A 15,553-nucleotide genomic window follows, 5' to 3' on the forward strand; every position below is an offset into this window, starting at 1 on the left:
TCCACCCTCTTTCCTCTAGCACATTTTCTTTTTTCCACCTCATGTAGCAAAACCCTTTGAACATCATCTCTATGTCTAAGGTCCATAATATAACACTCATTTAGGTCCCCTAGCCCATACGATTCCATAAAATACTTGGCCTCTAGCAACCTCTTCACCTCATTGTTCCATCCCATCCATTATCACTCCTCCTTTGAAGATTCAGTCTTTAGAGAGCAGAAGTCCACCCAATGCCTCGAACAAACATGAGATCCCAAGTAGCCTTAGTTGATTCCAACTCTTTCTTCTCTAAGCTTTGTGTTCCACATGAATCTTGCACCCTAAAAGAGCATTGAGAATTTACTCCCTCTCAAAGCACTAAGAAAGAAAACCATGCAGAAACAAATTGGCAAACTACACAATAGTGTCAACTACTCATCCTAGGTTTTTTGGGGATGAATGCACGACATCAAGACACCGTCTTTCTTAAGCAAGGAGATTCTTGACTCCAATTTTGTTATTAAACCCTACATGATATACCATTTTTTATCTAACAAAATCTACCCTTCTCATTTTAGTTATGGTGTTTGGTTCCTCAAGGTTCCCTTTACCATTCTTAGTGAGGAATAAGGGAATCAAATGAAGCTCCTTAGCTTTCTCTTTTTACATATGCTCTATGCATACGTCAACCATTTCTAGGTATCGTCTTGGTCTACCAATGTCAATGGCTCAAGTAAGGACCTCTTCATATTCTATGGTTAGACTTTTGAGATCTGTATGAACGACTATATATGCACGCAACTTAATCTTATTATGGAGTTCCTTGTGGCACTCAATTATTTGTTGATTATCCTTTTGTTTTTTTTCCCTTTCCATCTCCATAATAGATCATTTCATCATTTTAGGCTTTAAATTAAGGATCGGGTCTAGTTGAGAAGAGCATTGTTTGTGAGCTATTGAATTGCTTGTGTTTGTTATCTTAAATCTTGCAACCTCTCCATCAAAGCATTGGGGACTTATTCATTAGCTAGATGATAGATTTGCTTGTGGCCCAATGTTAGTTGAGACCATTGGTGGTCCACTTTAGATTTGGAAGTAATGAGTATAGGGTCAATGGATTTAATTGTGGTAGCAATTCAAGACAACTATGCACTGGATCCTTAGATGGTTTGGAAATTTCACAAGATGACCCACTAGGTTTCGATATGTCTTTGGTGGTAGTTTTGGTGTGTTTTTGTTGCATGTCCTATGATTATTTCCCTTTGGGATTCAATTTTGTAAATTTAGCAATGATATAAGGGTATTGTTCCTATGCTTTACACTTTTGTTTTGGTGATAATGACTTTGTCTTATGAGGCTTTGACAATTTGGCTAAACTAGCTACAATGGTTAATGATTGCTTGTCTACCTTTGTTGTTCATATTGTCTCCTTATGTCATTGAGTGGTGTGATTGGCCTTTATAGGACCAGAAGTTTTGTCTCTTCATATTAAGAGATGATCTCCTGGAGGTCTCTGATATCATCTCATTATTGTGCTCAAGGAGAGGTTGTTGATTCTTAGAAGTGTTTTTCATTGTCCTTTGTGTAGCCTTCTTGGTTCAATAGTTGCACTAGGGTTTCATGCTATTAGTTTTCTTGCTTCTGTCTTAGACATGATGGGCTTTTTCTTTGAAAGAATTCCTACATTTAGAAGTACTAACAACTTCCTTGGGTTACTGCTTGGCAATACTAAGTTAATTGTTTGTCTCCTTTCTAGGGATTCCCTCTTTAGTTTGAGTAGCATCACTCAATGGATGTTGCTTCATGTGCTAATGATTGTATTGATGGCCTTTCAAAAGCTATTGGCTTCTCTCATGGGCTATCAATTGCCTTAGCTTATTGTGCCCTAGTCAAGGTAGGATTGATCATCTTTTGTGGATTGATAGGATTTGGCTTTGTGGTCTTTAATCTCCCTGATTTCCATCCTAGAATTTGATGTTAAACTTTGATATTTTCCTCTATTTCTTTGCTTTGGGTGAGACTTGGGCTATATGTCATGAAGGAAAAATACTTTGATATTTTTGTACTTGGAATCATGCTAATTCCATACCTAGTAATTTCCAGCCTTGTAAATTCAGCCCTTGCCTATGTAAATGTGCCCTTAACTTTGGAAATGAGGGGTTAGGATAAAGAAGGAAAGAGGCTAGGATAAGACATATTTTGGCTCATTCATTAAGTTTTGTTGTTTACTTTCTTGATGTTAGCTTCCTTCTTGCTAGATGAAGCATCAACCATGGTTGTCATGTATTTTTGGAACTCTCATCATTAATACATGGCAAGATGTCTTGGTGCAATATTTCTCTTGTTATTTCACGTCTGTTTCAATTTATAGTTAGATTTTTTTTCTTGGTAGAATGTTTCATTACATTGGTATCAGAGCCCTAGTTAGATCCTTTTGTCAGCAGTCATTTTCTTGTACTTGATCCAGTTACATAGACTAGGGAGTGGAAACCACAATTAGATTTGAGTGGTAGGACTTAGTTTCTTCAAAACGAGGGTTACATTTGAAGATCTGCTACAAACAGAGCTCAAAGATGGAGGTTCTTGGCAATACCTTGTGGAAAATGACGGGCTCCAACCAATTTGGTAGGTCGTGACCAAGTTTTGGACCAAAAATTGAAGTGGGATAAACTGAGGCTTATAGGACTTAGTGAAGGGTAAGTTGGAGTTACTTTTCAAGAAACAAGGGTTTTCTCTTTCTCCTTTCAAGTTGTCCTCAAGAATGAAATGGAGCAACAGATCGAAGGTTGGACTCGAGAGCTATGGCGGGAGAGCAAGAGCAAGAAAGGGAGAGACTAGAAATGGAAACTCCAATAGTCACAATGTGTGATCGGGCCTTCCTTTATTCAAACTATCACTAAAGGAATAAAGAATAAAGTGACAGTGATGGGCACCCGCCACCTACAGTGTGTTGTGGCGGTGACTGTCAGTGTAGTAATACACGAGCGGCTAGGCGAAGGCACCTTTACCCCCAACAACCTCTCACTTAAAGGCGAATCTGCCCTAGTGAGGAGTGAAAAGAAAAAGAAAAAAAAGACCGTATAACATGTACACATGTACAACAGGATGAGGAAAGACGTCATCTCATCCCACGCCCATCAACCTCTTGAGGAAGGCAAAGCGCTCTATAGAGAGCCTTTTCTGAGCAGATCTGCAAGATTCTGGTCAGTCGAGATCTTAACAATATTAACAGACTTGTCCTCAACGACCCCACGTATGAAGTGATACCTCACCTCAATGTGTTTCGTCTTCGCATGGAAGACCAAATTCTTGGCTAACTGAATAGCACTCATAGAATCCGAATGCAGTGTAGGGATAGCATCAATACCAAGGTCAGCAACCAAACGACCCAACCAAATGGCCTCCTTGCAAGCCTCAGTGGCTGCAACATACTCGGCCTCTGTAGTTGAAAGGGCCGTGCATTTCTGCACCCTGGACATCCAAGAAACAACACCTCCAGCATACGTGAATACATAGCCAGAAGTGGACTTCCTACTATCTGCATGTCCTGCATCATCAGAGTCAGTGTAACCCACGACTCCTGTATCCTCGCTGCCATAGCATATGCACATATTTGCAGTGCCCTTTAGGTACCTCATGATACCCTTCATGGCGTCCCAATGCTTCTTGACAGGTGTAGCCATATAGCGTGCCACAACACCAACTGCAAAGGCAATATTAGGACAAGTGGCTATCATGACATACATAAGACTGCCCACTACGGATGCATAGGGAATCTTGGCCATCTCGGCCCTCTGCTCATATGTCTGTGGACAATCAGCCTATGATACCTTCACATAAGAAGGCAATGGACAGCCAATAGGCTTTACATCCTGCATATGCAGAAGTGCTCAAGGACATTATGAATGTATTCCCTCTGTGACAAGTAGAGGAGTCCTTGATGCGCCTGTCGCGTCAAATGCACATACCAAGTATGTGAGCGACCTGTCCCAGATCTTTCATCTCAAAGCTCTTCTTGAGCTGAGCCTTAAGAGCATCTAGCTCATCATGACCTTTCCCTGCTATCAGCATATCATCCACATAGAGGACCAAAATCAATAAAGAACCATCACGGGCTTTCTTCGTATAAAGACACGAATCCATAACACTCCTGCTGTAGCCTTGTGAATGCATAAAGGCATCAAACTTATGATACTACTCCCTAGGTGCCTGTTTCAAGCCATAAAGACTTTTCTTCAATTTGCACACTAGGTGTTCCCTGCCAGGTTTTGCAAAGCCCTTAGGCTGCTCCATATAAATCTCATCATGCAAGTCCCCATGTAAGAAAGCCCTCTTTACATCTATCTGGTATAAATCCAAGTCAAGTTGAGCAACCAAAGCCAAGACTAAGTGCAGGGTGGTCATCTTAACCACAGGAGTAAAGACCTCATCAAAGTCCATACCATGCTCCTGCTTAAAACCCTTTACTACCAATCTAGCCTTGTATGCCATCTTGGGGTGTCCAGGGGTACTTTTCAGCTTGTACACCCACTTGCATGGCAAAGACTTCTTGCTCGTAGGCAAGGAAACCAAATCCCAAGTGTCATTCTTATGCAAGGAGTCTATCTCAGACTGCATAGCCCTCTCCCAGGTGTGACTGTCACCCCTGCGCATAGCCTCATCATAAGTGAAAGGCTCTCCTACATCTGTAATCAAGACATAATGCATCGAGGGCTGAAATCTATTAGGTGGACGTCTGTCTCTAGTAGACCATCTCACGGCAGGCTCTGCTACCTGCCCAGCTGCCTATCCAACACACTGACCATGAGCATCTACTGCAGCTGTAGGCTGTCGAACTAGCTGTGCGGGAGCTCTCGGCTCCTCCTGAAATATAACCGTGCGGATCTCAATAACTCTCTCAAGCTGCCGATGCATCTTGTCTTCATGGAAGACTACATCATGACTGCGGATGACTTTCCACGCCTATGGATCCCAGAGATGGTAACCCATCTCGCCTGCATCCCCATAACCAAGGGAAATGCATTTGACACTCTTAGGATCCAGCTTACTTCTCTTGTCCCTGGGCACATGGAAAAATGCCTCACATCTAAAGACACGGAGATGCACATAAGAGGGAGGTTTTCCAGTCCATACCTCCTCTGCAACTTGGAAATCCAAACCACTAGAAGGTGATCTGTTTACGACATGCATAGTTGTACTAATTGCCTCAGCCCAAAAGCTCTGTGGTAGGCGTGCGTGGCTAAGCATACTACGTACATGCTCTTGGATGGTTCTATTCATCCGCTTAGCCAAACCATTCTGGGGGGGTGTAGGGGGTGGTCAACTGACGCTTAATACCCCTCTCATCACATAACTGCTCAAAAGCACGTGAGACATACTCACCCCCATTATCTGTCCTTAGGCATTCTAGCATATACCCAGACTGGTTCTCAACCAATGCAAGCCATCTCTGAAACATAGTCAAGACATTGGATTTCAACTTAATGGGATAAGCCCAAAATTTCCATGAAAAATCATCTATGAATGTAACAAAATACTTTGCACCACCCATAGACTGACAAGGCATGGGCCCACAGACATCCGAATGTACCAATGCCAAGGGCTCACTCATGCGTGGCCTACCAGACTTCTTATGTGTAGACCTAGTCTGCCTGCCATAAAGGTAATGCTCACATGAATCAAAACATGCATAATCAAGGGGCGGTAAGTACTGCAAACCAAAAAGTATTTTCATTCCCTTCAAAGACATATGGCCCAAATGGACATGCCAAAGAGATACATGTGGGATAGAACCCACAGACAAAACATGATCAAGGGAAGAAGCTGATACAATCAAGGGGTAGAGACTGCCAGCCTTGGCACCTCTCACAATCACAAGCCTGCCACGAGTGATCTTCCATGCAGAGTCTCCAAAATATACATGATATCCTGCGTCATCAAGCTGTCCAGCTGACATGAGACTGCATGTTAAAGCATGTACATGACGTATATCTTGCATAACAAAACTTCTGCCAGAAGGAAACTGCAGCCTAACATCACCAATGCTGACAATATCAAGAGAGCTGTCATCACCCAAGCGCACAGAACCCGAAACAGTGCGGTATGATTGAAATCACTCTCAACAAGGTGTCACATGAAAGGACGCACCTGAGTCCAAGAGCCAACACTGTGCATACATAGAGTGTATCTCTGTCATCTGTGAAGCACTAGAAGAGGCTGCTAGGATATAATCATCATCAACAACATTCTCAGGCTGCATAACATTGATCTCTTCAATTTTAACACTGGACTTTGTAGGTACTATACTGCGATCAAAAGACTTATCCTGAACTTTGCCTTTCCCCTTATCTTTGCGCCTTTCGTTGTGCAATTCCTGGCATTGTGGCCTAATATGGCCCTTTTTCCCACAATGGTGACAAGTAACATCTGCATTCCTGCCACGGGATTTGCTACGTGACTTCCCACAAGACTTGGACCGAGATTTCTGAGAATCCCGTCCACGGTCACTGCCACTGCCATGCTTTCCATATCCATCATTCCTATCTCTAACTGTCATAGCATGCGACACACGAGAGGCATCCAAATTCTTATGGTTAACCTGTTGCTGCAGAAGAGTACTCTCAACATCAGATAATTTCAAGGTAGCAGTAGAGGCACATAATGCAGTGTGGAATACATCCCATGACTCATTAAGAGTACCAAGCAAGAAAAGAGGAGTGACATCCTCTGTAAAAGTGATGTCCTGCGAAGTCAAGTTCTTGAGTATAGCATGGAACTAGCTCAAGTGAGCAGACATAGTCACATTCTCCTTCATGCGCAGATCCATAAGCTACTTCAGCCAATACATCTAACTCACTGGACTTTTCTTGTCATAGAGATTCTTGATTTTATCCCACAACTGCCATGCACTCTGTTCTTCCTCAAATACATTGTAATGAACATGTTTTGTAAGAGATAATACAATAGTGGACTTGCATAACTCATCAAGCTCAAGCCATTCCTCATTTGGCATAGTTGCAGGCAGATGCCCGCTTAACCTCAAAGGTTTGATTTGCGATTTTTACACCAACACCTGCCAAATCTGGCTCTTCCAATAAGAGTAATTCGTACCATCAAGCTTAGTGATGTTGAAAATAGCATGATTAGTGGACAAACTCACCATAATGTAGGTTGCAAAACTGTAGACAGTTCAAAACTGTTTGCTATTTACTACAGAAAATGACCAAAAAATCACCAAAATCGAGGAAAAATGGCAAAGAAGGTGGAACCAAAGCTGCTGCCCACCAAGTACTAGTGAAAGTACATCATTTCAAAGTGTTTCAACATGAAAAATCCATGTCAGTCCATACATATATGCTTGTTGTAATAAATTTCAGATTTCAGTAAAAGAGAGCTAATAGTGCCAAAATCGGATCCCAAGGCAATCAAATACTGCCAAGACCAAAGCCGGCATCATGCGGGCATAGCATAAGCATATGACAGTCAATAAGCATGAATCCAACACCCAAGTATGTCATACAAACATTTGCCAATGAGTAGGCACACCTCCCAGGCAATAGGGCAAAGTGTTCCCGCCACTACCAAAACTTGACACAAGTAGGTGTCAGTTCACAAAGATACGGATCCAAAACTGAGACTTAGCTCATAAGCATACAGTGAATCAAGACATATGATGTATCATCCCAAAAGGTAAGAAGTCCCAAAGTATCAAGTGTCTATAAACTGCTCAATAGCATGTAACGGCTCAATGCATAAAAGTACCACCTGCTCAATGTCTAATATGCATTCAAGAATGCTCCCACTGGCACAAAAGCTATATGTACGAGCTCAAGAGCTCAAGCCAAGGCAAGACACAGTGCCAATGACATAAGTCCAAGACAATACATCAATAGTACATCTCGAACATGTAGGCGGTAGAGCATCCGTATGTAGCATCCATAAGCATGTAAGACATCAAGTACATCCCAAGATACAACTTTGGCAAGCCAATAAATAGCTCAAGTAAGCTTCAAGAATCCAAAGTCAAGCCAAGACCGAGCTCTAGTAGCAATAGGCTCCAAACAATGTAACTAGCATGTAGTAATGGCATAGGCTAAGCATGTCAAGACCAGTCAGACATAAGCAACATACATGCCATAAGTACATCCAAGACAGAGCATCCAAATGCTTTGCAAAATGAGCTCAAGATCAAGCAACGATCCCGAATCAAAACCAAGCTCTATGTCGAGCCCCAAATGTCAATACATCACCATATATGTCCGAAACATAGCTCGAAAAGCATAGGCATAAGTATACATGAGTAAAATGACTTCAGCCCAACTGTGTACAGCAGTGATTTACTATTCAAAAATGAGAACTTTAGCACCAAAATCAGTTTCGAATGGTTGCCAAACAATAGGCATACATTCCCCTAACATCCGAGCATCAAACGGGACTAATCGGGCATCAAATGACAATGCTAAACAAACTGTAGCATCAAATGTCAATGTAACAATGTCATAAACTGCATGTGGACTGTTATGACAGTCCCAAAATAGTCTTAAATCAGTCCAAATGCTATGCCAACACATCAACCATCAAAACCAAGCATCAAATCATGTTCATATGCCCAAAATGAAGCCTTTCCAAGTGCCAATGGAAGGGGAGAGCTACTGTTGTGGTTGTCAATGCTGAAGACACATATGGGAGGGCTGCGTGATTCCACCAATTGTAAATGCTAGTCCCAGGGCTGCAAAAAATGGTGGCCAAGCATCGGAGGGGTCTGGTTAAAGCCAAGGAAGGCCTCAAACAAGCTCTAGCAAGTCTTGTTCAAAGGCAAGTGAGATATGAAGCAAGGGAGATTCAACAGTGGCTGCCCCAATCTTGTTTACAGCTTGTGAGACCTGAGAACTAAAGTAAACCCTAAAGAAAAATGATCAAATACCTCTGATGTAATGCCTTGAAGGTGCCCAACAATGCCGAGAAGATGCTCGGGAAGTCGGGGAGTGACGGGAGCTCGAAAGAGTCAGATATGGCTGCCGGGAAGGAGACCCAATGCAAGTAGGGAGTCAATGGGATGCTAAGAATGCTATGAACCAAGCTCAAGAGTTGGAAAGAAAAGCTCTAATACCAGTTGAAAGGGAGCGATAAATCGAAGGTTGGACTCGAGAGCTATGGCGGGAGAGCAAGAGCAAGAAAGGGAGAGACTAGAAATGGGAACTCCAACAGTCACAATGTGTGACCGGGCCTTCCTTTATTCAAACTGTCACTAAAAGAATAAAGAATAAAGTGATGGTGACGGGGGCCCGCCACCTGTAGTGTGCAGTGGCAGTGACTATCAGTGTAGTAATACACGGGCGGCTCGGCAGAGGCTCCTTTACCCCCAACAAAGAATCCATGGCCAAGACTAATTTGATCTTCTTTCCCTAACTCCTATCATGCAAATGGACACCATAGCTTGCTTCTTGACCTCATAAGCCTCTTATAGAGTAGTCTTATGACTACCTTTTCTAATTCTTGGCTCTGTTATATACGAGTATGTATCGGCGCATTTTGCACCAGTTGACATACTCCCCCATCACTGTGAAGAATCTGAACAACATTATTCCATATCTTTTTCTCCTCATGGCATTGGCTCCTCATCTTCATAATCTACCTCATCCTTAGCAGTAGCATCTTGGTATTGTTGATACTCAGATACCAAATCATTAATGTTACTCTCAGCTTCAGTGAACTCCATCTCATCCATTCCTTCACCCGTATACCAGTGCAAGAAAGCCTTTCTAAGGCTGCCTTAGGTGACATGGCCCCAAAAAGGAACATAGCGAGCCCTATCTACAACGTCTCTTCTGCTCTCTCCAACGTCCTGGGGTTGTCTGAGGCCTCATGCAACGATGCTGTAAAGGGACTATGGATTTACATCAAATAGAAAAACCTTCAGAATCAATTGGACAAGAAAGAAGTGATATGCGATGAGAAGATGAAAGTTGCTTTTGTATTTACAATCAATTTAATTCGTGTCGTAGATATTCCAAGTCACTGTCTTTGAACTGCTCTAAAACTCTATGAAACATTTCTTGTATTGAGGTGGAATTGCCAATGAATGTGGAAGCCATCTTCAAACCTTTTGATGAAATGTCACAAACACTGGACTTCACATTGTTTGGGATCCATTCTACAAAAAGCAGTCAAAGGTAACGCCCATGACGAGGATCAACTGCACACATCATGTTCTTGGCATCCCACATTTGTTGAGTAAGTTCTAGGACAGTAAGAGCTCTATACTGTTGTGAACCTCTTGAAGTGAGAGGTGCAAATCCCACCATGAAGAAGTGGAGCCTAGGGAAAGAGATCAAGTTCACTACAAGCTTGCGGAGGTTAGAGTTCAGCTGACCAGGAAACTTCAGACAACATTGGATTCTCTTTCAAAATTTTGAAGCCTACTTCATACAATGAAGAGTAATCAGCATCCCCAACTCAAGTGGCATCTCTATTGAAGCCTTCTTCATCAAATTTTGGGCCCAATGATTCATGGGAGCACTCCTCATGAAGAATTTTGATCAAGAATCTGGATGTTAGCATTGGAAAGCTAAATGGGGATTTCTTGGATTAATAGAAGCTAAAGTCAAGCTCTAATTGCTGAAGCCAAGTCCTATTTGTGGGAGATTCCTTCATCAACAACAACACTCTTCTCCTACAAGCTTAAGAGGTACGCTATTCATCTTTTATCGAGACTAAAAGCCTCCCTATGATCTTCTATGCGTTACCTAATACTAAGGCCGTTGGTAGGGAATTGATGCTAGGTCGTGCACTCAAGAAGTAAGCCCATTGCAATGTTGACTACAACTCGCAACACATTCACCTTGTTGTTTGTAGTGTTTGCATAGTGACCGCTTTCAACAAGGGCAGTGTGGCTCCATCTAAGCCCGCAAAGCCACCGCTAGTAGGGGAACCTAGTGCAAAGCCTAAGGAGGGGGGTCGTGACTCGTCCCACCCCACTAGGACAAACCAATCCGCAACCTAAAGAAGATAATTACAACCACCTAAAGGCCAACCTGCACGGACCCATAATTCCCAAACATCATGCCCTAAGCCTAGGAGACAAAGTTAGCGGTATAGAACAAAATAAACGGTCACGTCGTGATGGGTGCCTAAAGCCATGTTGCGTGCTCAAGGCTATTATGAAGGCAAAATTTAGATTTGGTTACCTAAGGTCATGAGTGGCATGTGCACCCCTCAACCCTGCCAACTCCATCTCCAAAACCTTCTAAGATACCTAGACTAAAAGCCACCAAACCCATAGAGCCTCAACGAGTCTATTGACCAAAACTACATTCTACGGCCCCTAAAATGATGCAACCCAATACTCCCAATTTCCCTGCTATTCCACAAGTAGGAAGCAATGCAACCTTGAAGCCCCAAGACAAGCCCCTAGGACACAAGTTGGTGATGAGCGCTCTACTAACCAATCCATGCACCAAATATCACTTATTGAGTTATCTAGCCTAATCAAACCCCAACCTCCCAAAGCCTTAGACCCTCTTATGAGCGTCAATCTATTCCCACTTTGGCCTCAAATTTAGCCAAGAATACGAGGGATGACTTGGTCACTTGCATTAGACATCTAGATGCCACCTTCACTATGCTTGCTAAATGGTATGAGTGGTTGGACTTAGGTCTCCTAGAAGAGCCTTTAGCACCTGATGTACACATGCTGCCATGCACTTGGAAAGAATGTGAATTCATGTTCACTAAAGTTTCTATGGTAGCCGAGGAACTAATCGCTAATGAAATTTCTCGAGAGCAAGCTCATAAACGGAGGCTAATCACCTCCTATAGCAATTGCAAAGTCTTAGCCATAAGGCAAGAGCTAGATGAACTTAAAAAGCTAGCCAACTTTGACTCTTCCTTTCTACATAAGTGGTATGCTCTCTGTCTCCAATGGGAACAAGAGGGCTGCCCAATTATGACCAATGTTGAGTAGAGACATGCCATCAAAACCTCTAAGTATGAATCCACTTATGTAGCTCCTACCTCCTTGAGAATATTGGCCATCACTCACAAATGACCCTTAGCAGATCATATCATGGCCCACCCCTATTTAGATCAAATCCTTACCAAGGAAGAGCTACACATTGCTAGCAAGATCAACTCAAGTGACTTCCTAAACGGATGTCCTAACCTACATTACACACATAGGTATTCAACCTCATGACATTGACCAACATGCTCACTTGAAGTATAACCCACACTTCTACACTTGGCTCATGCAAAAGTGAAGCACTGAAACATGCGCTTAATCCCCTTAACCCTTCATCCTTCAATCCTAGGAAGGATTCACATCACTCTCGGGGGGGAAAGGGTAAAGCGGAAAAGAAGACATGTCTTAAAATCTCAACCAAATTTTAAAAGCTAAAAAGGCATATGAAGGTCAACTTATGATCAAGGAAAATTTCATTAATTTTTATTGGGATGTGTGGACTACTTGAAGCAAAAGTTTTCATTCTAGACTTAAGAATTTCACATTTCCATAGTTCATTATCTACTTATCTTGTCACAAAGATTTGTCTCAAGAAAACTAATGGTGAGTTGTGATGTCATGATAAGAATCTGACACAAGTTGACCTGAAAAAATCATTTTGAAATAAAAAGGTTTTCTTTTCAAAGCAACAACCAAAATGAAATATTATTTAATCGCGGAAATGCCATAGTCATTCTGGAGGAGCTGTCGATTTAGCCATTTTTAGTCTTCAGCTAGTTTCCTAACCAGCCATTCAAATCAGATAGTATCATTTATTCCTTAAAAACAAAATTCTCCACCAGTACATTAGCCAGAAACAAGGTAAACATAACAATCGGGCAATCTCCTTCTTTTTTTTTCTCCATCTCCTCCTCCCTAAAAAAAAAAAGAAAGAACCAAAGGACATTTGTTTTTAAAGACATGCAAATATTTCTTTTTAGCAATTTCGTCGTCTGTACCGTGATATGTTCTTTTTGGTAGCGCTTGAAAGAAAAATTCTGAAACTCTAATTTGTCTTAGAGGCAGGTCAAGACAAAGCAACAAGCTTCCATTCACAGAAGAAGAGCAAGTAAAGTACATCCTAACGGGAAGAAATAAGGGCCTTCAACTAGTTTAAGTTTAGGAACATCCTGAACTTGGAAGAATAGGCTATGAAGCAAATTATCGTCCAATGCAACTTGAGAAAGTATGTAGAGAAGGTCAGACAAGCTATGGATTTTTCCTCTATCCTAGGAAGAGCAAGAACATCTTGGCGAGCACTATGATAGGCCCCTGCATGAACGCATGCAACTCTCCTCTAACGAGGAAGTCGACAAACTACGCTTAACTCTAACATTCAGTGACGTGCTATGCCAACCAAATCTCTTAGAGATAGAGCAACTAAAGCGACAATCAAAGGGTCAAAGTCAATTCGAAAAACGTTGGTTTGAAAATCGTGTTGCAATGGCTGAACTAGGAGCCCAAATTATGACACAGTCTCAGAGGAGTGATTGGCCAAATGGCGGTCTCAAAAAGACCCAACCTATGTGGCACCAACTTCCTTTCGAGTGTTGACTGCCATTCGGGGTATGGACTTAGCTGGAACTAGCCAAGTGAACTCTCTGGCTGATAAGGTTCTCACTGAGGAGGAGTTACATGTTGCCAGTAGACTCAGACAAGGTGCCATGCTACTCGATGTTGCAAAATATCTATCATTATTGAGTAAGCTGCCACGAGTACTAGATGCGTGTGCCACACTCCAGTACAATCCGGAGTTCTACAATTGGTTTTTATCCTTGTAAAGTGACATGGATTCATAAATATGTACATAAATAAACAATGAATTTTGTGACCTTATATAGATAATATCAACACACACATAAGCAATGATAGTCAAGCGCAAGGAGAAGAGTTGGGTTTAACAGGCTTAGCTCCTCAGATCGTTCTCTCACCACACATTTAGAAGTCATGTGACCATTCCTGCCTCTAGGTGGAGGGCATGCAACCCTCATTATGCCATAGGAAGCCCTAACCAACATCTCTGATGATGTAGATGGGGCACCGTCCCTTTCTATACACCTTTCCCCTTTCTGGTCTATCTTTCCGGGGATGAGCCCTACCCCACTCCATGACAACCATTCCATGCAACTTAACATAAGCCAAATTTTCTAATGAATGGAGGCAAAACGAGCATCATCACGGGGGCCATCCCTCTACAACAAACACTGCGTAACTCACCTCACTGCACTCCTCCTCATATGCACTTGATAATCCACTATTTAATCCCTTCCATACAAATAATTCTACCCTGCCTCAAAGTCTAACCTTGGTTCACATTTTCCAGGTTCCTCTACAGTAGCCATTATGGAGCAACCAGTGCAACTAGCTTGCAAGGACACTATATGTCGTCGGAGGGAGCATGCGGCACAAGCCCTTCCACCGGAACGCTACGTACCTACCCTTAAAAGGTATGCAAAGAAATGAGGCCCGAAGTGACATCACCCCACACATAGGCCAAAAACTCCCCAAACTAGGGGAACTGAAGCTCAAGGGAATGCTCGGGGAGTGGCAACCTCGGCTGTGCAGGCCCTCCCAGAAGCTCGGTCCTAGGTGCTCCAAAGAGGAGAGGGTAGCTCGAGACAAGTAGGAATTTGATGCATTGTTCAAAAGCGTTCTGGAAACAGTTGCAACCAGGGACTACACCATTCAAGCCCCGGCCGGCATCTTCCCTACCCAGCCTCACAGGAGCCCCTCACCAACAGAGCCTTAGTCGCCCAACCACTCGGACTTGCCCTGCCTCGTACAAATAGAGTAGCCCCATGTTGTATAAAAGGCTTATCAAATGCTACCTGGCCATGACTTTTTGTCTCTAAATGGTTAAGTGCTGACAGGTTTTCCAATTGTATAAACTTTTCATATCTATGTTTAATATATTTCACGGCTTTAACAAAGGAAAAATATAATTGAGCACTCTCCTTGCATTGCACTGGTTTATTATAGTTGTGGCATGTGTCGTGCATGTACTCTCATGAAGTGACAAGTCGATGCAAGATGACGCAGGTCTTTGTGCGAAAGTGTTCAATACCCAAGACACCACAAGATCGCTAACCCCATGAAGAGCTGCAACAAAGCCACCCTGCCAAAAGAAAAAATCACCCTTGTCAATCACCCACATCGCATGGCCCAAAGGATGATCATAACCACTTTCTCTTTCTGGGTTACACTCTACACTGGGTACTCACGATAGCTCTTACCTCAATTGTACCAACATCGCACGTTCCAAAGAGGGTTGCAAAATCTCAAGTGTATCTCCCCATCTCAATAACTACTTCTCCAACAATGAGGCTAAGACACAATCATCGTTGTAATATCCATTTCATGAGCCTTCGAAGCTTGACATTTCCCAACCCATTGAAAGGTTGATAGCCTCAACATATTGCAATGGTTGTACTCAGGCAAGTTCAAAAAAAAAAGAAAAGAAAATGAAAATAAAAAAGGAAAAAAAGAAAAGAAAAAAATGAAAAGATAAGACGCACCCACCATCACAGCACAACACCTAGGGGTCCTCAAATTAGGTATGTCCAATGACCTTGGTCG

At 42.5% G+C, this 15,553-nt stretch overlaps 1 pseudogene; it reads right to left on the bottom strand.

Moving 5' to 3' along the window:
* Positions 1–9,580: 9,580 nt before the first annotated feature.
* Positions 9,581–15,227, bottom strand: LOC148023433 (tubulin beta-1 chain-like; annotated as a pseudogene).
* Between the last annotated feature and the right edge of the window lie 326 nt (positions 15,228–15,553).

Source organism: Lygodium microphyllum, chromosome 16, assembly GCF_053477565.2.
Source record: "Lygodium microphyllum isolate KBCC chromosome 16, Lygodium_microphyllum_v1.1.10, whole genome shotgun sequence".
NCBI classification, from domain to species: Eukaryota; Viridiplantae; Streptophyta; class Polypodiopsida; order Schizaeales; family Lygodiaceae; genus Lygodium; species Lygodium microphyllum.